This window comes from Ambystoma mexicanum, chromosome 3q (assembly GCF_040938575.1).
Source record: "Ambystoma mexicanum isolate Mex_15411 chromosome 3q, UKY_AmexF1_1, whole genome shotgun sequence".
Taxonomy (NCBI): domain Eukaryota; kingdom Metazoa; phylum Chordata; class Amphibia; order Caudata; family Ambystomatidae; genus Ambystoma; species Ambystoma mexicanum.
The window spans coordinates 2,473,468-2,495,522 of record NC_090926.1 but is presented as its reverse complement, the minus strand read 5'-3'; the positions used below and the strand labels follow the sequence as shown (position 1 = coordinate 2,495,522).

At 49.4% G+C, this 22,055-nt stretch overlaps 1 protein-coding gene across 18 annotated transcripts in view; it reads left to right on the top strand.

Moving 5' to 3' along the window:
• The window catches only part of SGSM3 (small G protein signaling modulator 3), a 685,370-nt gene that overhangs the window by 434,214 nt on the left and 229,101 nt on the right, over nt 1-22,055 (top strand). The gene's annotated exons all lie outside the window — the stretch shown is intronic.

The following is a 22,055-nucleotide window of genomic DNA, read 5'->3' as shown; positions in this document are numbered from 1 at the left end:
CGAAGCAGGACTGAACCGGCAGTGGGGTCGGGCCCCCACCGAAGCACCCCGGTGGGAGGCCGGCTGGCGAGCTTCCTCAGCGTGTGGGAGTCCATCTCCACCGACCGTTGGGTGCTGGACGCCCTGGCCCAGGGTCACGCGCTTGAGTTTCTAAAGAAGTGCCCGCGCGTCCCCCCCGTGGACAGGAAGGAACTTCACGCCCCTCAACTTCTCTTGGAGGTAAAGGCGATGCTCAAGAAAGGCGCCATCGAACGCGTCCCAAAGAGGCTTCGGGGCTCCGGAGTTTACTCAAGATACTTCCTCGTGAAGAAGAAGACGGGAGGATGGTGTCCCATCCTGGACCTACGATGACTGAACAAATTCATCAAGGCACAGAAGTTCCGGATGGTCACCCTCCAGCACGTCCTGGGTCAACTGGAGGAGGGCGATTTCCTGTCGTCGTTGGATTTGGAGGATGCCTACTTCCATATCCCCATCCTAAAGGGACACCGAAAGGTTCTCAGATTCGTGGTCCAAGGGCTTCACTACCAGTTCAGAGCCCTTCCCTTTGGATTGAGGTCGGCACCCAGGGTGTTCACCAAGTGCCTCGCACCGGTGGCGGCGCGGCTGCGCCTGGAGGGGATCCACGTCTACCCCTACCTGGACGACTGGCTCATCCGAGCAAAGACAAAGGAGCTCGCCGTGGAGCACACGGCGAGGACCGTCCAACTACTCACGGACCTGGGATTCTCCATAAACTACGCCAAGTTCCACCTGGTGCCCGCTCAAGACGCACTGTTTCTGGGAGCGAAGCTAGACACAGTGGCGCTTCTGGCCTCTCCGTCGGAGGAAAGGACGAGGGCCATCTTGGGCAAGGTGCAGCGGATGCTGGTTGCGGACGCGGCCAGGGTGAGGTCCATCAAGTCCCTCCTAGGAATGATGTCTTCTTGCATTTATCTCATCCGCCTGTGCAGGCTCCAGATGCGCCCGTTACAGGAGTTCCTGGACGCTCGCTGGATCCAGACGACGGGCAGCTTCGAGGACAGGATCGCACTCGACGAGAGCTTCCGACGAGCGATCCGGTGGTGGGGCACCCGCGCGCATCTGACGGCGGGCATGGACATCCAGACCCCGGACCACCAGAAGACAGCGACCACGGATGCCTCCCTGGAAGGGTGGGGAGCGCACACCGAAAATCTGCACGCGAGGGGCCTTTGGCTGCCGACGCAGAAGTCCCTCCATATCAACGTCCTGGAACTCCGTGCAGTGTTTTGGGCCCTCAGGTCCTTTCTTCCGTCCCTCAAGGGCAAGGTGGTGAGGATCTTCACCGACAACACCACCACCATGTTCTACATCAGGAAGCAGGGCGGTACCAGATCCCCAGCCCTGTCCAAGGAGGCTCAGGATCTGTGGCATTGGGCCGTCGAAGCCCAAGGGTTTCTGGTGCAGTTTCATCTGGCAGGGATAAAAAAACACCATCGCCGACTCGCTCAGCAGGGAGCTGCGCTCGTGCCACGAGTGGGAACTACGACAGGATCTAGTGGACCGCCTCTTCCGACGGTGGGGCACACCCCAGATCGATCTGTTCGCAACGGCGACAAACTCCAAGTGCCGGAGGTTCGCCAGCAGGTTTCCCCAGCCGAGGAGCATGGGCGATGCTTTCTCGTTCCCCATGGGAGGTCCATGCCAGATCCATGCTGGAGAACAACAGTTACAGGTAAGTAACTTGTTCCTTCCATGGTTTCCTCATCTTGGATATACTAATATCCTGTTTACAGTAACAGAATGCTGTTCGACAGCAGAGGGTGTTGTTGAGTCGATGTTCCTCTGCGATTTCCATTCCCACGTCCGGACATGGTGTCAATGATGGTATAAATAGCACACACTGCGCCCGTTGCATCAGTTCAGTTTTTCAGCACGCTCTCTCAACGGTTCGACTCGCCTCAGCGATTCTATCTATGCAATTCTTTTGAATTCTTAGAAAATGTCTACTCCGAAGACCAGTTTTAAGAGATGTGCGGACTGTGACTCGAAGATGTCGATCACCGAACGGCACAAGCTATGTCGCTGGTGTCTCGTTTAGGAGCACGAAATCGAGTCACAGCTTGGAGAAGCTTTAGGCTTCTAAAGCGGCTGCAAAATCTTTGGGAGTGGCCACCCGTCAGCCACAACAGCAGCAACAGCAGCCTTCTCAGGCTTGGAAAGGGCATTCTTTTTCACTTCTTGTCTTCTTTTGGACAGAGGTAGAGGTCAGGCTACCCAAAGAGGGCAAAGGAGATTTTAACATAACCCTAGAGGCCGTGGAGGAAGAACTACTCAGGCAGCCACCTCCTCATTGCCCTTTGCAGCCATAGCCCCATCCCCAAAACCTCTCTGAACGCTTTGCGGACAGGGCCCCGGTGGGAGGCAGGTTGACCCAGCATCTGAATGAATGGTGTTACATTGCTTCAGATGCTTGGGCACCACAGACAGTGGGCAAAGTTTCCCATTTCTAGAAAAGGCCCCCAAATTGTCCCCTGAGTGAGCAATCTCTTAGGGAACCAGATCTGCTCATTCTGCAGGAAATTATTTCCTGTTGGAGAAAGGCACAGTGGAAAGAGTGCCTGTAGCGGAGCAATACCAGGTTTGGTACTCCACCTATTTTCTGGTTTCCAAGAAAGACTGAGGACTGCAACCCATCTTGGATCCTGGACACTTGAACAAGCTCCTCAGGAAGGACAGTTTCAAGATGGTCACTCTTTTGCAGATCCTCCAGACGCTTCTCACTATCGGTTTCGAGTTCTGCCTTTGGGCTGACCTCCTCCCCGAGGGTCTTCACTAAGTTGATGGCGGTGGTGGCAGCGAATCTAAGGCGGTGAGGGATTGCCAGTCGCTCACAGCAAAGGCCTTGCGGGAATGCAAGAAGAAGCTGTCGGTAGGTCGGGTGTCTAAGCCCCGGAAGTCGAGGTCTGCGGGGCTTTCGACGGATGACTCGAGAGGCGACTCTCCGCGTCATTGTTGGAAGTCCAGTGGGTCTTCTTACAGGAGTCGGTCTCGCCACTCCTCCGCCTCTTCAAGGCATTGCCGGAAGCACCGGCATCGGTCGCCTTCCCCGTCCTCTTCCGAGGACTCCGCCCGTCGGCGGGTCGCTTATCCCACCATGCAAGCGACACCGGAGGAATGGGCTTCCTTCGGGAAGCAGATGCTAGCGATTCTTGAATCGCAGGGCACCGGTCCGTATGCGCCTTCGAGTGGGGTCGGTCGGCACCGGTCAAGAGACACCGCTCGTACGCCTTCGGGCTCGGTTGGTCGGCATGGCTCGCGGGAGAGGTCCCGCTCGGACAAGGGTAGCCGTTCTCGCCATGCCCGTTCCAGGTCCCGGTCCTCGAGGCGCTCGAGACCGCGTTATCCTGTGCCGTCTTTAAAGAAGACGTCGACGGCTGTGGCACCTAGGTCGTCAACGATTTCTCTCGAGGCTCCGCCTCCGAGGGGGTCGTCGACGCTGTCAACGCCTAGGTCATCGAGAGACACGCTCGGAGCTCCGGCTTCTAGGCCTGTGTCGACGCTATCGATGCTGGCGGCGCTGCAGCTGACGTCGATTCCGATTCGCTCGACGTCTTTCGAGGCGGTGGTGTCGGAGGGGCCCCGTGGCACGGGGTTAGCCCCTAGAAAGGGTCTGGCTAAGGTCAGGCACAGCGTTGGTCCCCAGATGTCTTCCTCTCACCGCCTGGAGTACATTTCAGAGGGTGATGAATGCTCTGATGAAGGCTTGGTTCCGGTTACGGTACCAGATGAGCTTATCTCGGGCCATAGCCAGTTTGATGACCTGAGGCAGTCACTGCATGATGCCAGTGGACTGGACACCTCCCCGGAGGTGGAGTTTTGTAGGCCAGAGCCTGGCACTCATGCTGATTCTTCATATCGGCGCCTTATGTCTCGGGTCACCGAGTACTTGGGTTGGTCGGCTCCCCAGGGGAATTCGTTCAGGATGATCTCACAGACATCCTTGATCTTGGTCCCACCACTGACCCGGTATTGCCGTTTCATATGGCTCTGCAGAGAAGGGTGGCAGCGGCTTGGACTGCACCGGAGAGTCTCCCGGCAGTGGGCAAGTCTTTGTCGCGAAAATACCGTCCAGCCAGTAGCGACCCCTGCTACTTGTCCAGGCACCCCACTCCGGAGAGTTTGGTGGTGCAAGCGGCTACGGCCCCGGCAAAGCAGGCGTCGTATCCTACCATCCCTCCGGATAGGGACGACAAACGTTTTGACGGCTGGGCGAAGAAAGTGTTTTCTTCAGGGGGTATGGCGCTGTCACAACTCGGAGATTGTTTTCTGATCGTTGCAGATAATACTTCCCCACTCTTCTGGGGAAGTTCCTTTCACTCAAGGAATCTGGGGTCTTTATGGTGATGTGCCATAGACTTCCCTCCCAAGAGCTCAGACTACAGGGATCAATACACCTGGCAGGCCGGGGGCTTGAGTGAAAAGGCCGGAGCAGAATCGTCAGAGCTAGAGGGACAAAGAACAAAACAGTTGTTCAGGAAATGCAGCCAAGTAGTGCCGGAGAACAAACAGCCAACACCGCCCACAATTACCCACTCTTACCTGCTCCGTAGGAACAATATACCAGTAACCTACTAGTATCGAAGTGCAGAAAACAAGGAGGATGTCTGGTGAAGGGAAGGTGTGCCAGTATCCTAGGAACACCACGGTGAAAGCAGCAGAGCGTTCCAAAAAGTGTTCAAAGCAATCCAGAGTCAATGCAGCAGAGCGTCCCAAAAAGGTTCAAAGCAATCCAAAGTGTAAACAGCAGAGCGTCCCAAAAAGGTTCAAAGCAATCCAAAGTGTAAACAGCAGAGCGTCCCAAAAGTGTTCAAAGTAACAGGAGTGGACAAGGAAAGAAATGAAATGATCAGGGAAGCGGGCGTTCACCTCACGCTATTTCCCTTACGGAAATGTTTGGGTTATCAGGTCACCAAAACTTAAGGATTCAGAAATGGGAGGTCAATAATGAGCAAGCCGGGTTCATATAATCCAAGGGGAACAATCGAGGGAGGCAGGCGTCGGGAGGCAGACAAGGACAAGGCAGAGACAATAACTTGATTCGAGCGCCGGGTAGTCAAGGATTCAAACAGGAGTCCGGGAACAGAGCTTGTAACTAACAACAGTTTAGGAGCACTCGATCTCCGGATAGACGGGAGTTAAATGCAGTTCACAACAAATGAAAACACAGCAACGTCATGCGTGTATGTCACGTGGCTATAATAGCAAGAGTTGTGGGAGTTATAGTTTCAAAGGGTTTTACGTGCCGGATAGGGCTCAGACAATCGCCAAGGCAGTTTCCAATTTAGCCGAGACGTGACAGGCGCTTTAGGCGGCCAACTCCATATGTGCCATGTCTCGTTTCTCACACACACTCTGTGGAACTGTGTTTTATTAGCGGCTGAACGTATTCCCGAAGGGGGCGAATGGGATGGTTTCCTTGCTATGGTTCAGGATGGCAAGGATGCCATGTGTGAGGCCGTTCAGTCGGGTCTGGACATGGCAGATTGTGTCAGTCGGTCCATGGCGGCGAGCACCGTAATACGCAGGTTTGCGTGGTTGCGGAAGTCTGGGTTCCTTCCTGATGTGCTGTCCCGGCTCCTCAACATGCCCTTTGACGGTGAACATCTTTTTGGCAGCAAGGCTGACGAGAGCCTTGAGAGGTTGCAGACCTCCAAAGCTGCAGCGAAGCCGTTGGGAGCTGCAGTTCGACAACCTCTGCCTTTTCGTCCTAGGGGACAGCAATGGAGGGGAGGTTCCTTTCGCTATTACTCGTCCTTCAGTAAAGCGAGAGGAGCTAGCGGTCAAAGAGGCCACCGTAAGAGTGCCAGAGGTGGAAACAAGGGTACTCTAGGTGCCAAGGCCACTCGGGCAGTTGCCTCTTTGCCCTCAGGCAACGCCGCAGCCGCTACCACTCAGTCATGAGGCCAGGTCCCATGGTTCGCCGGTTGGGGGAAGGCTGGCGCAGCATCTTGTAGAGTGGCCAGCCATTACTTCAGATGTGTGGGTTCTGGAGATCATAACCCACGGCTACTGTCTTCTCTTTCGGCAGAGGCCTTGCGACAATCCACCTGGCAACCTCTCTTTGAAGAGTCCGGATCCGCTCCTTGCGCAGGAAATTCAAGCCCTGCTGGAGAAAGGCGCCATAGAACTGGTGCCTGTAGCAGAGAGGAAAAAGGGATTGTAGTTCCCTTATTTTTTGATTTCGTAGAAAGACGGGGGATTGAGACCCATCAAGTACTTGCGCTGTTTGAACAAACTCCTCAGGAAGGACAAGTTGAAGATGGTTACTCTCTCTCAAGTCCTCCAGGCCCTTCAACTTCAGGACTGGTTGGTGTCTCTCGACCTCAAGGACGCTTACTTCCATGTGCCGATCCATCCCAAGCACAAGAAGTACCGGAGGTTCGCGGTTGGCGACTCGCACTTTCAGTTTTGGGTCCTGCCGTTCGGATTGACCTCTGCCCTGAGGGTTTTCACCAAGCTCATGGTGGTGGTGGCAGCGCATCTCAGGAAAGGGGGGGATTCACGTCTACCCCTACCTGGACGATTGGTTGATCAGTGGGAGCTCTCCCGAGCAAGTCCTGGATCATCTGTCCGTCACCTGCCACTCACTTCACAAGCTGGGCTTCTCCCTCAATTTAAAGAAGTCCCATTTGACACCAACGCAGCGGCTCCAGTACATCGGAGCAGTGCTCGACACTTCCCCGGGGAAGTGTTTTCCTCCCCAGGTGAGGGCTCTTCACATTCAGCAGATGGTGCACAAGTTTCAACTTGCCCAGAATCCCCCAGCGTCCGAGTTTTTGAGACTGCTCGGCCTCATGGCATCCTGCATTCTTCTGGTGCCAGAGGCTCGTCTGCGGGTGAGATCTTTGCAGTGGGCACTCAAGCTCCAGTGGTCTCAGTCCTCCGACAGGCTGTCGGACCCTGTGCAGGTGCCGCCCTCGGTCGCCCAGGACCTTCTGTGGTGGTCCGTCAAAGGCAATCTGATGAAGGTGGCCCCATTTTGGCTGCCCTGGCCAGAGGTGACGATCGTGACGGACGCATCGCTCACAAGATGGGGAGCTCATGCCAATGAGTTGACAGTCAGCGGTCGTTGGTCTCCGTCGGAGTCCAGACTCCATATCAATCTGTTGGAGCTGAGGGCCGTCAGGCTTGCCCTGAAGGCTTTTCTGCCGACTATGCGAGGAAAGAGTGTCCTGATTCTAATGGACAACACGGTGGCCATGCACTACCTCAACAAAAAGGGGGGGCAGGGTCACTTCCTCTGTGCAGGGAGGCGATGCAGCTCGAGTTCTGGGCCATCCAGCAGGAAGTTTCGATCTCGGCTGTTCATCTGGCCGGAGACGACAACGAGACGGCAGACGCTGTGAGCAGGCAGAGCACAATCTCTCACGAGTGGGAGCTGGCTCAGGAGATTCGCCTGGAGATCTTCGCCCTTTGGGGGACACCTCAAGTAGATCTCTTCGCCTCCAGTGTCAACCGGAAGTGCGAAAGGTTCTGCTCGCGGGAATTTCCTCCAAAAGGAGCCTTGGGAGACGCGTTCGTGGTGGAGTGGTCATTCCCACTGCTGTACACATTTCCTCCAGTCCCCGTCATCCCGCAAGTACTGCGGAGGTTACTGAGGTTCGGTTCCCGGATGATCCTCATTGCTCCGGCGTGGGCCCGGAGGACGTGGTACCTGGACCTTCTCGACTTGTCCATCTGCCCTCCACGTCGTCTTCCCTACCGATACGATCTGCTCTCACGGGAGGGGGGTCAGGTTCTCCATCCAGAGGTCAGATCCCTCAACCTTAACGCTTGGCTTCTGAAAGGTTGAGGTATAAGGATTGGGACCTCCCTGAAGACGTGATGGAGGTCTTGCTCTCGGCCTGGCGGCCGGCAATAAAGTCTCTGTACCGTTGCCGTTGGAGAAAGTTCTGCGACTGGTGCAGAGTTAAGAATGTTTATCCTTTTGAATGTGACATTCCCATGGTTCTGTCTTTTTTGCTTTCCTTGGCCCACATGGGCTTGCAAGTGGGGACCATTAAGGGTTACCTGGCGGTGCTGTCGATATTTAAGCGCTCGTCTGAAGAATGTTCCTATTTTAAGATTCCTTTAATTTCTCAGTTTTTGAAAGGGCTCACTAATGTGTTCCCTCCGTCACCTTTTCTGGTGCCTGGTTGGGCTTTGAACCTTGTTCTTAAGTTTCTTATGGGTACTCCGTTTGAGCCTTTACATTCTTGCCCTTTGAGACTGTTAACTCTGAAAACTGTGTTTTTGGTTGCGGTTACTTTCGCTCGCACAGTGAGTGAGTTACAGGCACTTTCAGTTAAGCCACCCTTCACTGTGTTTCATAAGGACAGGGTTGTCCTTAGAGTTCGTCTTTCTTTTCTTCCGAAGGTGGTTTCGGAATTTCATTTGAGCCAGAAGGTTGTTCTTTCGGCGTTCTATCCTCCTCCACATCCTGGTAAGGAAGAGGAGAGGCTCCATAGACTTGATCCTAGGAGAGCGTTGAGCTTTTATATTTCGCGCATGTCCTGGGTCAGAGTGGACGATCAACTTTTCATTGGTTACGCTGGAAAGCGTTTGGGACAAGCTGTGACGAAACAGACTTTGTCTCGTTGGATTATTTTAGCTATCTCCGAGTGTTACCGCTTGGTGGGTAAGGACCCTCCGGCTGGCTTGAGGGCCCATTCTTCCAGGGGAATGGCTGCGTCTACTGCCCTGCAGAGGGGTGTTCCTATTTGTCACATCTGTGATGCAGCCACCTGGGCTTCAGTACATACTTTTGTACGGCACTACTCCCTCGATTCCATCCGAGGGCAGGATCTGGCCTTTGGCAAGGCAGTCCTTATTCCGCAATTTGATTGGGCATGCTAAATTTGTGTTATAAATTCCTTCCCACCTCCTTGCTTGGTACTGCTTTGGGAGTCTGTCATAGATATGGAATACGTCGGAGGACCCAATCCCCTCGAAGAACAAGTTACTTTCTTACCTGGTAACGTTCTTTCGATGGGATGGTCCGACGACGTATTCCATATCGCTCCCTCCCTACCTTCCCCGCTGCCGAATTTCTTTTGCGATTGCAGCTTGCGTTCTGCAAGGCCTTGTGTGTCTGACTGGCAGAAAACTGGTGGCACACGTTCTGGGGGAAAAAACTACAACTGAGGCTATGGGCGTCGTGCGTCCTACTTATCACATCGGGTGACGTCGGCCGTCTGAGGAGGTCCTCGGGGGCGGCGCATCGAAGTCATCGACGCAGGACGCAGATGCCGAAGATTTTCCGAAGCAGCACAGCTGTGGACATTACCTGTCATAGATATGGAATACGTTGTCGGACCATCCCATCGAAAGACCTTTAGCAGGTAAGAAAGTAACTTGTTCTTCTCCCTCAACTTCAAGAAGTCCCAGGTGACAAGTCAAGACTACACATAAACCGTTTAGAGCTGAGGGCAGTCAGACTGGCGCTGATGGCCTTTTTGTCTTCCGTACAGGGTAGGAATGTCCTGATAATGACAGACAACATTACCTCAACAAGAGGAGATGTAGGGTCACTACCACTCTGCAGGTAGGCAATGCAGCTCTGGTTTTGGGCACTGCAAAACGGAATCCCTCCATAGGCCGTTCACTTAGCCAGAGAAGAGAACATGGCGGCGGACGCTCTGAGCAGGCAGAGCACAGTCTCCCACGAGTGGGAGTTAGCACAGGAAGTACTTCTAGAGATCTTCACCCTTTGGGGAACCCCTCAAGTGTATCTGTTCGTTTCCTCTATCAACAGGAAATGCGATCTGTTCTGCTCGAGGGAATTTCCTTAGAGAGGAGCCCTGGGCGATCAGTTTGCTGTGGGCTGGGAATTTCCCCTCTTGGACACATTCTCACCAGTCCCCGTTATTCTTCATGTCATCAGGAGGTTGAGGAAGTTCGGGATGTTCATGATCCTGATTGGGCCAGGAGGACATGATACCCAGACTTTCTAGACATGTCCATCTGCCCTCCATTTTGTCTTCCCCAGAGAACCTACTCTCACAAGAGGGAGGCTGGCTTCTCCACCCAGAAATCAGAACTCTGAAACCTTCACGCCTGGTTTCTGAGAGGCTTAGATACAAATATTGGGACCTCATGGAAGACGTGATGGAGGTGTTGCTTTCGGCATGAAGACCAGCAACAAAAGCACTGTACTGCTTGCTGTTGGAGCAGGTTTTGCAGCTGATGTAGAGCTAAAGATATTGATCCTTTCTCTTGTAATACACCTGCAGTGCTTTCTTTTTTGCTGCACCTAGCCTATCGAGGCTGCAGGTGGCTACCATCAAGGGTTACCTGGTGGCCTTATCCCATCTTTAAACGCATGCTTGAGCAAGGCTCTTACTTTAAGATACCAGTTGTTCAAATCTGCAAATGGTTGACTAAAACTTTCCCACTGGTCCCCTTCTTGGTACCGTCATGAGATTTAAACTTGCTATTAACCTTTTTAATGGAGCTCCATTTGAACCTCTCCATTCCTGTACTCTCAGCTTATTAACTTTGAAGACCATCTTTCTAGTAACCATCACTTCTGCTCGCAGAGTGAGCTGCAGGCTTTGTCATGTAAACTTCCTTTCACTATATTTTCCAAGGACCAGGTATTCTTGAGGGTTCGTCCCTTCTTCCTTCCTAAGGTAGTGTCCGAATTCCATCTGACACAACAAAATAACTTACCAGTATTTTATTCACCTGCTCATCCTTCTAAGGAGTAAGAGATATTGCATAGACTTGTCCCAAAAAGGGCTCTAAGTTTTTATAGTTCAAGGATGGCAAATGTTAGGCAAGATTACCAATTTGTTATCGGTTATACTGGCCATAGGCTAGGCCAGGCCATGACTAAACAAACTTTGTCAAGCCGGATCATTCTGTGTTCAGAATGCTATTCTATAGCTGCTGCCAGCTATAGAATAGCATTCTGTAGCTGGGAACAGCTACAGAATGTCCCCGAAAATCTAACGGATATTCCATCAGGGGAGTGGCAGCCACATCACCTCTGCAAAGTGGTTTATCGGTGTAGGACATTTGTAATGCTGCAACTTGGTCCCCGTTATATACCTTTTTCAAAACATTACTGTTTGGACACCTTCTCGGTTCAGGATGCTCCTTTTGGAAGAGCAGTTCTGCACAATATAAACCGGTAAGAGAAGATCTAAAGCAAAAATTCTCTGGTCTCACCTCCCATTTATGAAACTGCTATGAGAGTCTATCAAAGGTGAGAAATCCCTGGGAGGACACACTCCATTAAAAGAACAAAGGACTTACCCTAGGTGATGCTCTTTCTACTGGAGGCCCCTCCGACGGATTCCTCAGTGCTCTCCCAGCCTACCCCTCTGACTGTGGGTGTATTTTTAATATGTACTTCTCTCTTAATGCCCATGGGGGTTTACGGAATCCTCAAGTTGGCTGTACAGAAAGGGGGGAAAAAACTAGAACTGAGGCACCATGTGCTATTCATACCATCATCCGTCCGGATGTGGGAATGGAAACCGCTTGGGGACAGCGCCCGCCGCTGTCGGAAATGTTTTCTCGAGACTGCAAGCAAGATATCAGTATATCAAAGATGAGGAATCTGTGGGAAGAACATCTAGTAGAAAGAACATTGCCAGTGGTAAGTAATTTGTTCTCCTCTCCTGTTTTTCACCTGTTCTGCTTTTTAGCTACTTTGCATGTTTGGCCCAAGTGTCCTTTTGGTTGATTTGTTTGTCTTAGTAGTGCCTTTTCAGAGTGCTGCGCTGTGATTTCCTTTCCGGGTTGAGTCGACTTCTTATCTCGCAACCTTATAGGAATCACACCAACATATTGTCTATAGAGCCCAGTTTCTGCTGCAATCTGTGCATAATAGTCAAGCTATTCTAAAAATCATAAGTCGTTGAAATGTTAAAGGTGAACTGTAAGAGCAATTAATCTGTGCCGTTCCAGTGGGAATATGTGTATAACTTGTAGTGTAATTATGCATTCACTTTTCCATACAATAACCGGAATAATGCACTATTAAAAAGACAACATCTCTTCCATGGAAATGACAGCAGCGTGCAGTATAAATCAATTTAACATAAAATAACATTATTTGCTTAGAGGGGTCATTCAGTTTGTGCCAGCTCTCGTTTATTGAAGAATCACTTAGTCAAAATGTGTTTTAGCATATTTTTATGCCATTGTGTAAATTGGTACATTCAAAACAGTGCATCTCATAGCTTCAGATATAGTAGTAACCTCTACACGTCTTTCTCCACTGTGGGTCATCAGGGGGTTTATAGTAATCTCAGTATTTAAAGGTATGAGAAAAAATGAAAAGATTACACAAATAGAAAATGAAAGGAATTTGTGATGGGGTTAAGACTTAAGCTTGAGAGAGCACTTAGTCTGGCTCTTCATAATAGGTAAACATACATTTCTCCAAATGAAAGTGACTCTTCCTTGATGGTTTATTGATGCAGTTATGTTTGGTGCTATATTCTAGCTTTCAAAAGCTCCTTTTTATAATTTGGTGTTGCTAGGTATGATGATTTTTGTCAGAAAATGTTTTGTTGGTGTTAGGGAGAATTCTCTGTTTAGGCTGAATTTCCTAGTAAGTCCCCCAGCAGCTTTGCTGGATTTCTGGAGTTTGTTTCTTTCTCCTGCCAAGATTGAGTCTCTTTTCCTCACACTCTTGGACATGATTTGAGGGGTTCCTTCGACTGTTAATGTGTTTTATGGGCCATGGGGCCTTTTACTCCATAGGGTCTCATGTGTTTTTACTATGTGTGTTACACAGCACCCTCAGTGCAGTGACACAGGGGTGTCATAGTGACACCCCACCATAAACTCCATACCCTGGGACTGACTACTGTCTCCCAGGGCATGTAAAGTCACCATTGGCTTTACTAGTCCCAAATTATGAACAGAAACCAGTACAAACCATCATATTGTGGACGTACTGGTCGGGGCAATTCGATTGCCCCGGGGTCTGTTAGTCGAGGGGACACGTCTCCGTCCACCCGATTGGATTTTGGCTGGTGGTAGTGGATACTACTTTTTAAATTCGACCGCGAATATATCTCTATGGGATTTTCCCATTGTGCGCGGCTACCAACTTTAATTATTTAATTCTTATAGCCTCGAACATACCGCCGGTTTATTTATTTAATATTAATTCGCCGGTTGGTATTTTTTGCCAGAACTCGATTCTAAAATGGCGTTTGTGTTCTCTTCTGTGACTCCAACCCAAGTCGAGCCCTTTGTTCCACTTTTTGGCGGGCTTCTCCACAGAAGCCTCCAAAAGTGGTGCCACTCTGTCTGGGTACCACAGGTGGTATGGGAGGGGGTTTAGGCACCCTGGACTGAGTTACCTTGGTAACTCAAGTCGCTCTCTGGTGTGATTGGCCCAAGTGGTGAGCCGGCCGGCTCACCACTTAGCATGTTTGATTGACAGCTAGGCTGAGTGAATGGGGGTGTGCTGCATAAAATCAGGGCTTTGGGGACTGGAACTTCAGAAGTCGCCACAGGACCTGAAAATCCGACGAGGGAGAAGCTGAGCAGACCTGCTACGACGACACCACCGGTGGAGCCCTGCGGAACCGACTCGCCACTTCCCAACGACAGAGAAGATCTCCCGGCTGGAGAGTCTTCTTCCCCTGACTGGTGGGCACAACCAGTTTACCTTCTTTTTCTCGCATCCCAGGACGTCTTTTGGTCGAATTGCCCGTGCCAAGCACCCCGGCGACCGGATAGCCACTTACCACTGGACCGCGAACAAAAGGACCGCTCCTTTTAACTGAGAACTCCGCGGCTGGTTTCTTCCCTGGCAGTGCAACGACTCCTGCTTTCCTCCCCGACGAGATCCTCTCTTCCTCCGGACGAAGCACCGACTTGCACCCGCTGCCAGGAACAACTGCCCCCGCTGGAGTATTCTCACCACTTTAAGGTACTGTGTCCGCCAGGCCTCCCTTTCTAAAGATTGCTACAAGGTAATAATAATCCCTTAACCTTCTGGACTGGGCTGCCCGCCTTGACCCTCTAACTGGTCCCTTTCTTTTGGTCCAACTTCTTTCTGAACCTTTTCGAGACTTTTGTGCACTTTTCAACCGTGTGACCTTGGACACATTTCGTTCTGATCCTCTTAAAGTAGATCCGGCTTTCTGAACTCTAATTTCACTGTTTGATTCTGCCTTCATCTCTTGCTGTGTTCTTTTGAAAGTGTTGGGATCTGTTTCAATTTATGCTCTGCCTTTCTCTCCCTTTTAAACCGAATTATTAGAGTGCCATCTGCGTTAAGCGCTCACTGCTGTCTGAAAATAAGTGGGGCTTTACTTAAGACTTGTCTAATATTCTTTTAAGGGAGTGTATATCTTTTAGTGACCGTGTTTTTGAACTGCTTGATATTAGTGCCAGTGTGTTTTATTAGATGTGGTTTTAAATAAATAATTAGATCTCTTTTACACCAAGCTCTGGTCAGTGTTTGCTTGTTCTACTGTGTTCTTTTGACCTATTGTGAATACTCTGTATACTGCCTAATTCTTCTTGAGGGAAGTCTGACTGCTCAGCCACAGCTACCAAGTGAATCTGTGCGGTACTGACTGCTACCAAGTGGGTTTACTGCCAAACACCTGTAGTCTTAAATCTTTTGCAGTGGTCCCAGAGGGAACTGCACAGGTTTCTGCCTAACACTGGTGTACAGCGGTGGGATTTGTATTGAGTATACACTTTAGTGTGCTTTTTGAATACTTTAGGACAACTAACCACAAAGCTTAGCACTAAAAAGCTGATTTTCTAACTATGTCTGCTATGGAGAGTTATACCCTAGAATCATTGTCTGCCAAAACTGCTGATTGCTTAAAGGTATTGTGTAGACATAAGAATCTCTCTGAGAAGGGCAAGAAAATGGAATTTATGGAAAGATTGTTAGAAAACCAAAGTCTGGGTGGTACTGAGGAATCTACCACCCCCACCCCCCCCCCCAGCAAATGTAGAAAACAGTGATGGTATTGATCTAAATCAAAGTCTTGATAATGAGTCAGAAGAGGAAAGTGAACCTAATGAAGTTAGCCACTCTGAGCCTCTGTCTGCCTTACCTACTGTACCTACTGGGCCTATACCAGGTCCTACATGTAACCCTGCTTATTTTGAACTTGAAAAAACTGAAGCTTGAATTAGAGTACAAACGTTTTATTGCTCAATCTGAAAGAAACCAAGAGCTAGAGTTCAGAAGAATGAATGCCCAGGCTGCGCAGAAGCAAGCTGAGTTAAGACTCAGAGAAATAGAGCTTAATCACGAACTAGAAATTAAAAAGTTGTCTGTGGAAAATGCTTCTCTCTCCTCTGGTTCAACTAGGAGTTCAAGTCCCAAAAGACCCTGGATGCCTAAGGAATTAGTGGGTATGTATGAACCTATGTTGGATGTGTTGGATTGTTTAAAAATGTTTGAGTATAATCATGGGCTCCAGGACATCACAGGGAATGAGTTACTTCCCTGGTTGGTCTCTAGGCTTCCCCCTGTTGCAACTGATGTGGTAATGGAGTTGGAGGAGGGGGATAAGAATGATTATGAATGTGTGAAAATAGCTTTAATAGCTAGATTTGGGAAGACCCCTTCCAAGTACCTTAAGAGGTTTAGGACCCTCAAAAAGCATGATGGTACCCCTTGGGCTACCTGGGTGAGTGAAAGTTTGAAAAACTTAGAGGGATGGATTAAGGGTTACAGGGTTAACACTTATGAAGGAATGAAGAATCTTGTAATGTTGGAGTCAATTATTTATGATGCCTGCTCTCCTGAGCTCAGACAGCACTTGGCTGATTCAAAGGAATTAGATTCCAGGAAGTTAGCTAAGGCTGCTGATTTGTGGGTTGCCAACAGGGTCACTCACAAGGATTCTGGGGCTACTCAGAAAAATGATGAGGGAAAACAGCCAAAGAAGGACTCCAAAGAGAATTCTAACAATTCCAATTCCAAAGAGGGCCCCAAACAAAACCAAAAGGGTAAGCCACAAGGGAAACCAAATAACGCTAGTGTACCTTCTGGTGCCAAACCAGAAGGAGGTCAGAACAAGCCACCATTCCAGAAAGCATTTGGTACATGCTTTGTTTGTGGCTCTACTGACCATGTGAAAGGAGATCCCAGATGTAAGGGTAAACCTTCAGGGGTCCAGCTTGTCTCCTTAGCCTTCGCTCCAGAGGAGGAAGTACAAATGGCAAGTGGAAACTTTCTATTGCTGGCTGATGAACCCATTGGAGTCTCAGCCAGTGTTTCTTTAGTGTCTCTGGGTTTGTGGGAACAACAGAACTTGGATGTCTATAATTCTAGCCCAGATAATACTAAAAGAGTATTATAAGGACAGTGTCCAGGTGAATGGTCAGGAGACTCCTGCCATTAGGGACACTGGGGCCAGCATAACTGTGGTGGACAAATCGTTTTTTCAGGCTGAGGATGTTGCTAAGGCACCCAAACGCCTCACCAAGTTAGCTGGAGGGCCTGTGCAGATGTTTCCTCAATTAGCAGTTCTCATCCAGTGTAATGACATGAATGTGAAGATACCTGTCAGCATACAAAGTGAGGGGCCAGGAAGGGTTCTGTTGGGTAATGACTTGAAAACTCTTGGTGTAGTATCCCATACCCCCAGACCTCCTAGTAAAAGGTTACAGGAGCTCACCAGACCTTCAAGGGAGAGAACCACGAGAGGTGCTCCCAAGGAGATGATGAAGAAAGAGATCACTCCTGCTCCACTGGAGATGTCAGCTGCTGTCTCTAAGAAACTAGAAGAAAAAGGGAAACCTAAAACTTCTAAAAAGAACCCCACAGCCAGCACTCCAATGCAGCCAACAAGGACTTCCCCTAGGTTGTCCAAAGTTACACCAGTAACTCCTCCTCCAGCTGAGAGGGAGGTACAACCCTGTGTGGTTGAACTAGACTCTGAGGAAGAGCTAGTGGAAGGCCAGGAACTCATTGGAGATCTGGATCCTGTTGACCATTCTGAGCTGCAGTCTTTACTGGCAGAAGGTGGACCCAACAGGGCAGACTTCAGTGAGGGATATAGAGAATGTCCAATTCTGGAAGGTCTTTGCCACCAGGCAGATGCTCAGGCTGAAGGGCAAGAACCTGGGAAATACAGGTTACACTGGGAAGATGGCCTCTTCTAAGTGAACCAACGGAGTCTGCACCTGGGGACAACAAACGACTTGTAGTACCCCAAGAGAACAGACCACAGTTCTTGCAGTTAGCCCATGAGATTCCTTTGGCTGGTCACTTGAGTTTCAAGAAGACTAAGGAAAGGCTCTCACTCTACTTTTATTGGCCACGATGGGGGCTGAATTAGATAAGTACTGCAAGAGTTGCCACACCTGCCAGACTTCTGGTAAGGTTGGCTCCAAGAAAGTGGCACCTTTAGTGCCTCTCCCTGTAGTGGGAGTCCCATTTGAGAGAGTAGGGATTGACATTGTTGGTCCCCTTGATCCTCAAACCTCCTCAGGCAACAGGTTTATACTTGTTGTAGTAGACCATGCTACTAGGTACCCTGAGGCAATTCCTATGAGGACTGTTACTGCTCTGACTGTGGCTAAGGCCCTCCTTGGTATTTTTACCAGGGTTGGGTTTCCTAAGGAAGTAATCTCTGACAGGGGGTCGAATTTTATGTCCCACTACATGAAAGCCATGTGGAAAACCTGCGGAGTTACTTACAAGTTCTCACCCGCATACCACCCTCAGACAAATGGGCTGGTTGAAAGGTTCAACAGAACCATGAAGAGCATGCTAGGTGCTTTAGAGGACCCCCTTAAAAGAAAGTGGGACCTTCTACTGCCATGCCTTCTCTTTGCTTATAGAGAAGTCCCTCAGGAGGGAGTAGGTTATTCTCCCTTTGAACTTCTTTATGGTCATCCGGTCAGAGGTCCATTGGCCCTGATCAAGGAGGGGTTGGAGAGTGCTCCTTCCCCCAAGCCAGTCAGAGTGACTGACTATGTGATAGGTCTCCGAAGGAGAATGTCGCAAATGATGGCAGAAGCAAGCGATAACTTGAAAGCTGGACAAGCATTGGTCAAGCACTGGCATGATCAAAAGGCTAACATGGTTGAGTTTACTCAGGACCAGCTAGTTCTCGTTATGATTCCAACAAGGCAGAGGGCCTTGCAAGACAAATGGATGGGACCCTTCAAGGTTGTGGGTAAACTTGGAGAGGTCAACTATCTGGTGGACTTGGGCAATCCCAAGGAGGCTCCAACAGTCTTCCACACCAACAGACTAAAAGCGTATGTCTCCAGACCTGATGTAGGAGCTTTGCTTCTAGCATCATCAGAGGAAGAAGAGAGTGAAGCTCTTCCTGATCTCCTCAGAGGCTTACCTTTAGACGAAAAGATTGAAGGAGTAAATCTCTCTTCAAATCTGACAGCTGAGCAACAGGAAGAGTGCAAATCTATGTTAAATCAGTTTGCCTCCCTGTTCTCACTTTCACCAGGCTTGACCCCTTGGGGACAGCATGACATACTCACTAGTGACTGTCTGCCAGTCAAAAGCAGAGGATATCGAATGTCAGAGAATGTAAGAACCCACATCATAGGTGAGGTCAGCAAGATGCTTGATCTCGGGGTAATAGAGCCCTATACTAGTCCATGGTCTAGCCCAGTTGTGTTAGTACCAAAGGCGGGATCTAAAGACCTTAGATTCTGTGTGGATTACAGAGCTCTTAATGCAGTCACTAAGACTGATGCCCACCCTTTTCCACGGACAGATGAGTTGGTGGATAGATTTGGTGCAGCCAAGTTCCTCAGCACATTTGACTTGACGTCAGGCTATTGGCAAATAGCCCTGACAGACCATGCCAAGGAGAAAACTGCATTTTCTACCCCAGTTGGCTTATACCAGTTTAAGGTTATTCCTTTTGGATTGAAAAATGCACCTGCTACATTTCAAAGGATAGTAAACCAGGTTCTGAATGGGATGGAGGACCTCTGCATGGCATACTTGGCTGACATAGCAGTGTTCAGCAATTCCTGGGAAGAACATGTGGACCACCTGAGATATGTTTTGCAGGCTCTTGGAAAGGCCAATCTGACCATAAAGGCAAGTAAATGCCGGATTGGACAGAGTAAAGTGGTCTACCTTGGACATGAGGTAGGAGGTGGAGAAATAAGGCCTTTGCCCAGTAAAATTGAAGCTGTGCAAAATTGGACAACACCTACTACTCAGACCCAGGTGAGAGCCTTCTTAGGCCTCACTGGGTACTACAGGAATTTCATAGAGAACTATGGGTCCATAGCTTCTCCACTGAAAGTCATCTCCTCTCCCATATTCCCTAAAAAGGTTAGGTGGAATGAGGAATGCAATCAGGACTTTGAAACCCTGAAAAAGACTCTTTGCCAAGCCCCAGTACTCAGAGCTCCTGACTACCACCAAACTTTCATTGTGCAGACAGATGCTTCAAATGTAAGAATAGGTGCAGTCCTCAGTCAACTGGATGGGAAAGGTAGGGGCACCCCATTTGCTTCATCAGTAGAAAACTGAAGGATCCTGAATCAAGGTGGGCAACCATTGAACAAGAGTGTTCTGCTATTGTGTGGGCTCTGAAAAAGTTTAGGCCATACTTGTATGGTTCTACTTTTGTCATTCAGACTAACCACCAACCCTTGAGATGGTTAATGCAAATGAAAGGGGAAAACCCAAAACTATTGCGATGGTCAATCTGCCTGCAAGGGTTTGATTTCACCATTGAGCACAGGTCAGGGCGTCGCCACCAAAATGCTGATGGTCTCCCTAGGATGTATGTCATCAACTAGAGGTATGAGATTCTTCCAGGAGTGGATTAAATCCTCCTGTCCCTTGGTCTGGGGGGGGGGTGAGTATTAGGGAGAATTCTCTGTTTAGGCTGAATTTCCTAACCTAGTGAGTCCCCTAGCAGCTTTGCTGGATTTCTGGAGTTTGTTTTTTCTCCTGCCAAGAGTGAGTCTCTTTTCCTCACACTCTTGGACATGATTTGAGGGGTTCCTTTGACTGTTAATGTGTTTTATGGGCTATGGGGTGTTTTACTCCATAGGGTCTCATGTGTTTTTACTATGTGTGTTACACAACACCCTCAGTGCAGTGACACAGGGGTGTCATAGTGACACCCCACCATAGACTCCATACCCTGGGACTGACTACTGTCTCCCAGGGCATGTAGTAAAGTCACCATTGGCTTTACTAGTCCCAAATTATGAACAGAAACTAGTACGAACCATCATATTGTGGACGTACTGGTCGGGGCAATTCGATTTCCCCGGGGTCTGTTAGTTGAGGGGGCACGTCTCCGTCCCACCTGATCAAGTTTTGGCTGGTGGCAGTGGATACTACTTTTTATATTCGACCGCAAATATATCTCTCTGGGATTTTCCCATTGTTCGAGGCTACCAACTTTAATTATTTAATTCTTATAGCCTTGAACATACCGCCGGTTTATTTATTTAATATTAATTCGCCGGTTGGTATTTTTTGCCAGAACTCGATTCTAAAATGGCATGTGTTCTCTTCTGTGACTCCAACCCAAGTCGAGCGCTTTGTTCCACTTTTTGGCGGGCTTCTCCACAGAAGCCTCCAAAAGTGGTGCCACTCTGTCTGGGTACCAGACGGTGTGTAGGAGGGGGTTTAGGCACCCTGGACTGAGTTACCTTGGAAACTCAAGTCGCACTCTGGTGTGATTGGCCCAAGTGGTGATCCGGCCGGCTCACCACTTAGCATGTTTGATTGACAGCTAGGCTGAGTGAATGGGGGTGTGCCGCATAAAAGCAGGGCTTTGGGGATTGGAACTTCAGAAGTCGCCACAGGACCTGAAAATCCGACGAGGGAGAAGCTGAGCCGACCTGCTACGACGACACCACCGGTGGAGCCCTGCGGAACTGACTCACCACTTCCCAACGACAGAGAAGATCTCCCGGCTGGAGAGTCTTCTTCCCCCTGAATGGTGGGCACAACCAGTTTACCTTCTTTTTCTCGCATCCCAGGACGTCTTGTGGTCGAATTGCCCGTGCCAAGCACCCTGGGAACCGGATAGCCATTTACCACTGGACCGCAAACAAAAGGACCGCTCCTTTTAACTGAGAACTCAGCGGCTGGTTTCTTCCCTGGCAGTGCAACGGACTCCTGCTTTCCTCCCCGACGAGATCCTCTCTTCCTCCGGACGAATCACCGACTTGCACCCGCTGCCAGGAACAACTGCCCCCGCTGGAGTATTCGCACCACTTTAAGGTACTGTATCCGCCAGGCCTCCCTTTCTAAAGATTGCTACAAGGTAATAATAATCCCTTAACCTTCTGGACTGGGCTGGCCACCTTGACCCTCTAACTGGTCCCTTTCTTTTGGTCCAACTTCTTTCTGAACCTTTTCGAGACTTTTGTGCACTTTTCAACCGTGTGACCTTGGACACATTTCGTTCTGATCCTCTTAAAGTGGATCCGGCTTTCTGAACTCTAATTTCACGGTTTGATTCTGCCTTCCTCTCTTGCTGTGTTCTTTTGAAAGTGTTGGGATCTGTTTCAATTTATGCTCTGCCTTTCTCTCCCTTTTAAACCGAATTATTAGAGTGCCATCTGCGTTAAGCGCTCACTGCTGTCTGAAAATAAGTGGGGCTTTACTTAAGACTTGTCTAATATTCTTTTAAGGGAGTGTATATCTTTTAGTGACCGTGTTTTTGAACTGCTTGATATTAGTGCCAGTGTGTTTTATTAGATGTGGTTTTAAATAAATAATTATATCTCTTTTACACCAAGCCCTGGTCAGTGTTTACTTGTTCTACTGTGTTCTTTTGACCTATTGTGAATACTCTGTATACTGCCTAACTCTTCTTGAGGGAAGTCTGACTGCTCAGCCACAGCTACCAAGTGAATCTGTCTGGTACAGACTGCTACCAAGTGGGTTTACTGCCAAACACCTGTAGTCTTAAATCTTTTACAGTGGTCCCAGAGGGAACTGCACAGGTTTCTGCCTAGCAGTTGGTCTACCTGAAAATTATTTATTGTAACAGGTACCTCAGTAGTACTTATTAACTTTAGACTAGGGAATCATTGCAACTTCTAAGTTCGGAGTTCACAATCTGAAAGGATCATGGCTTACCTTGTAT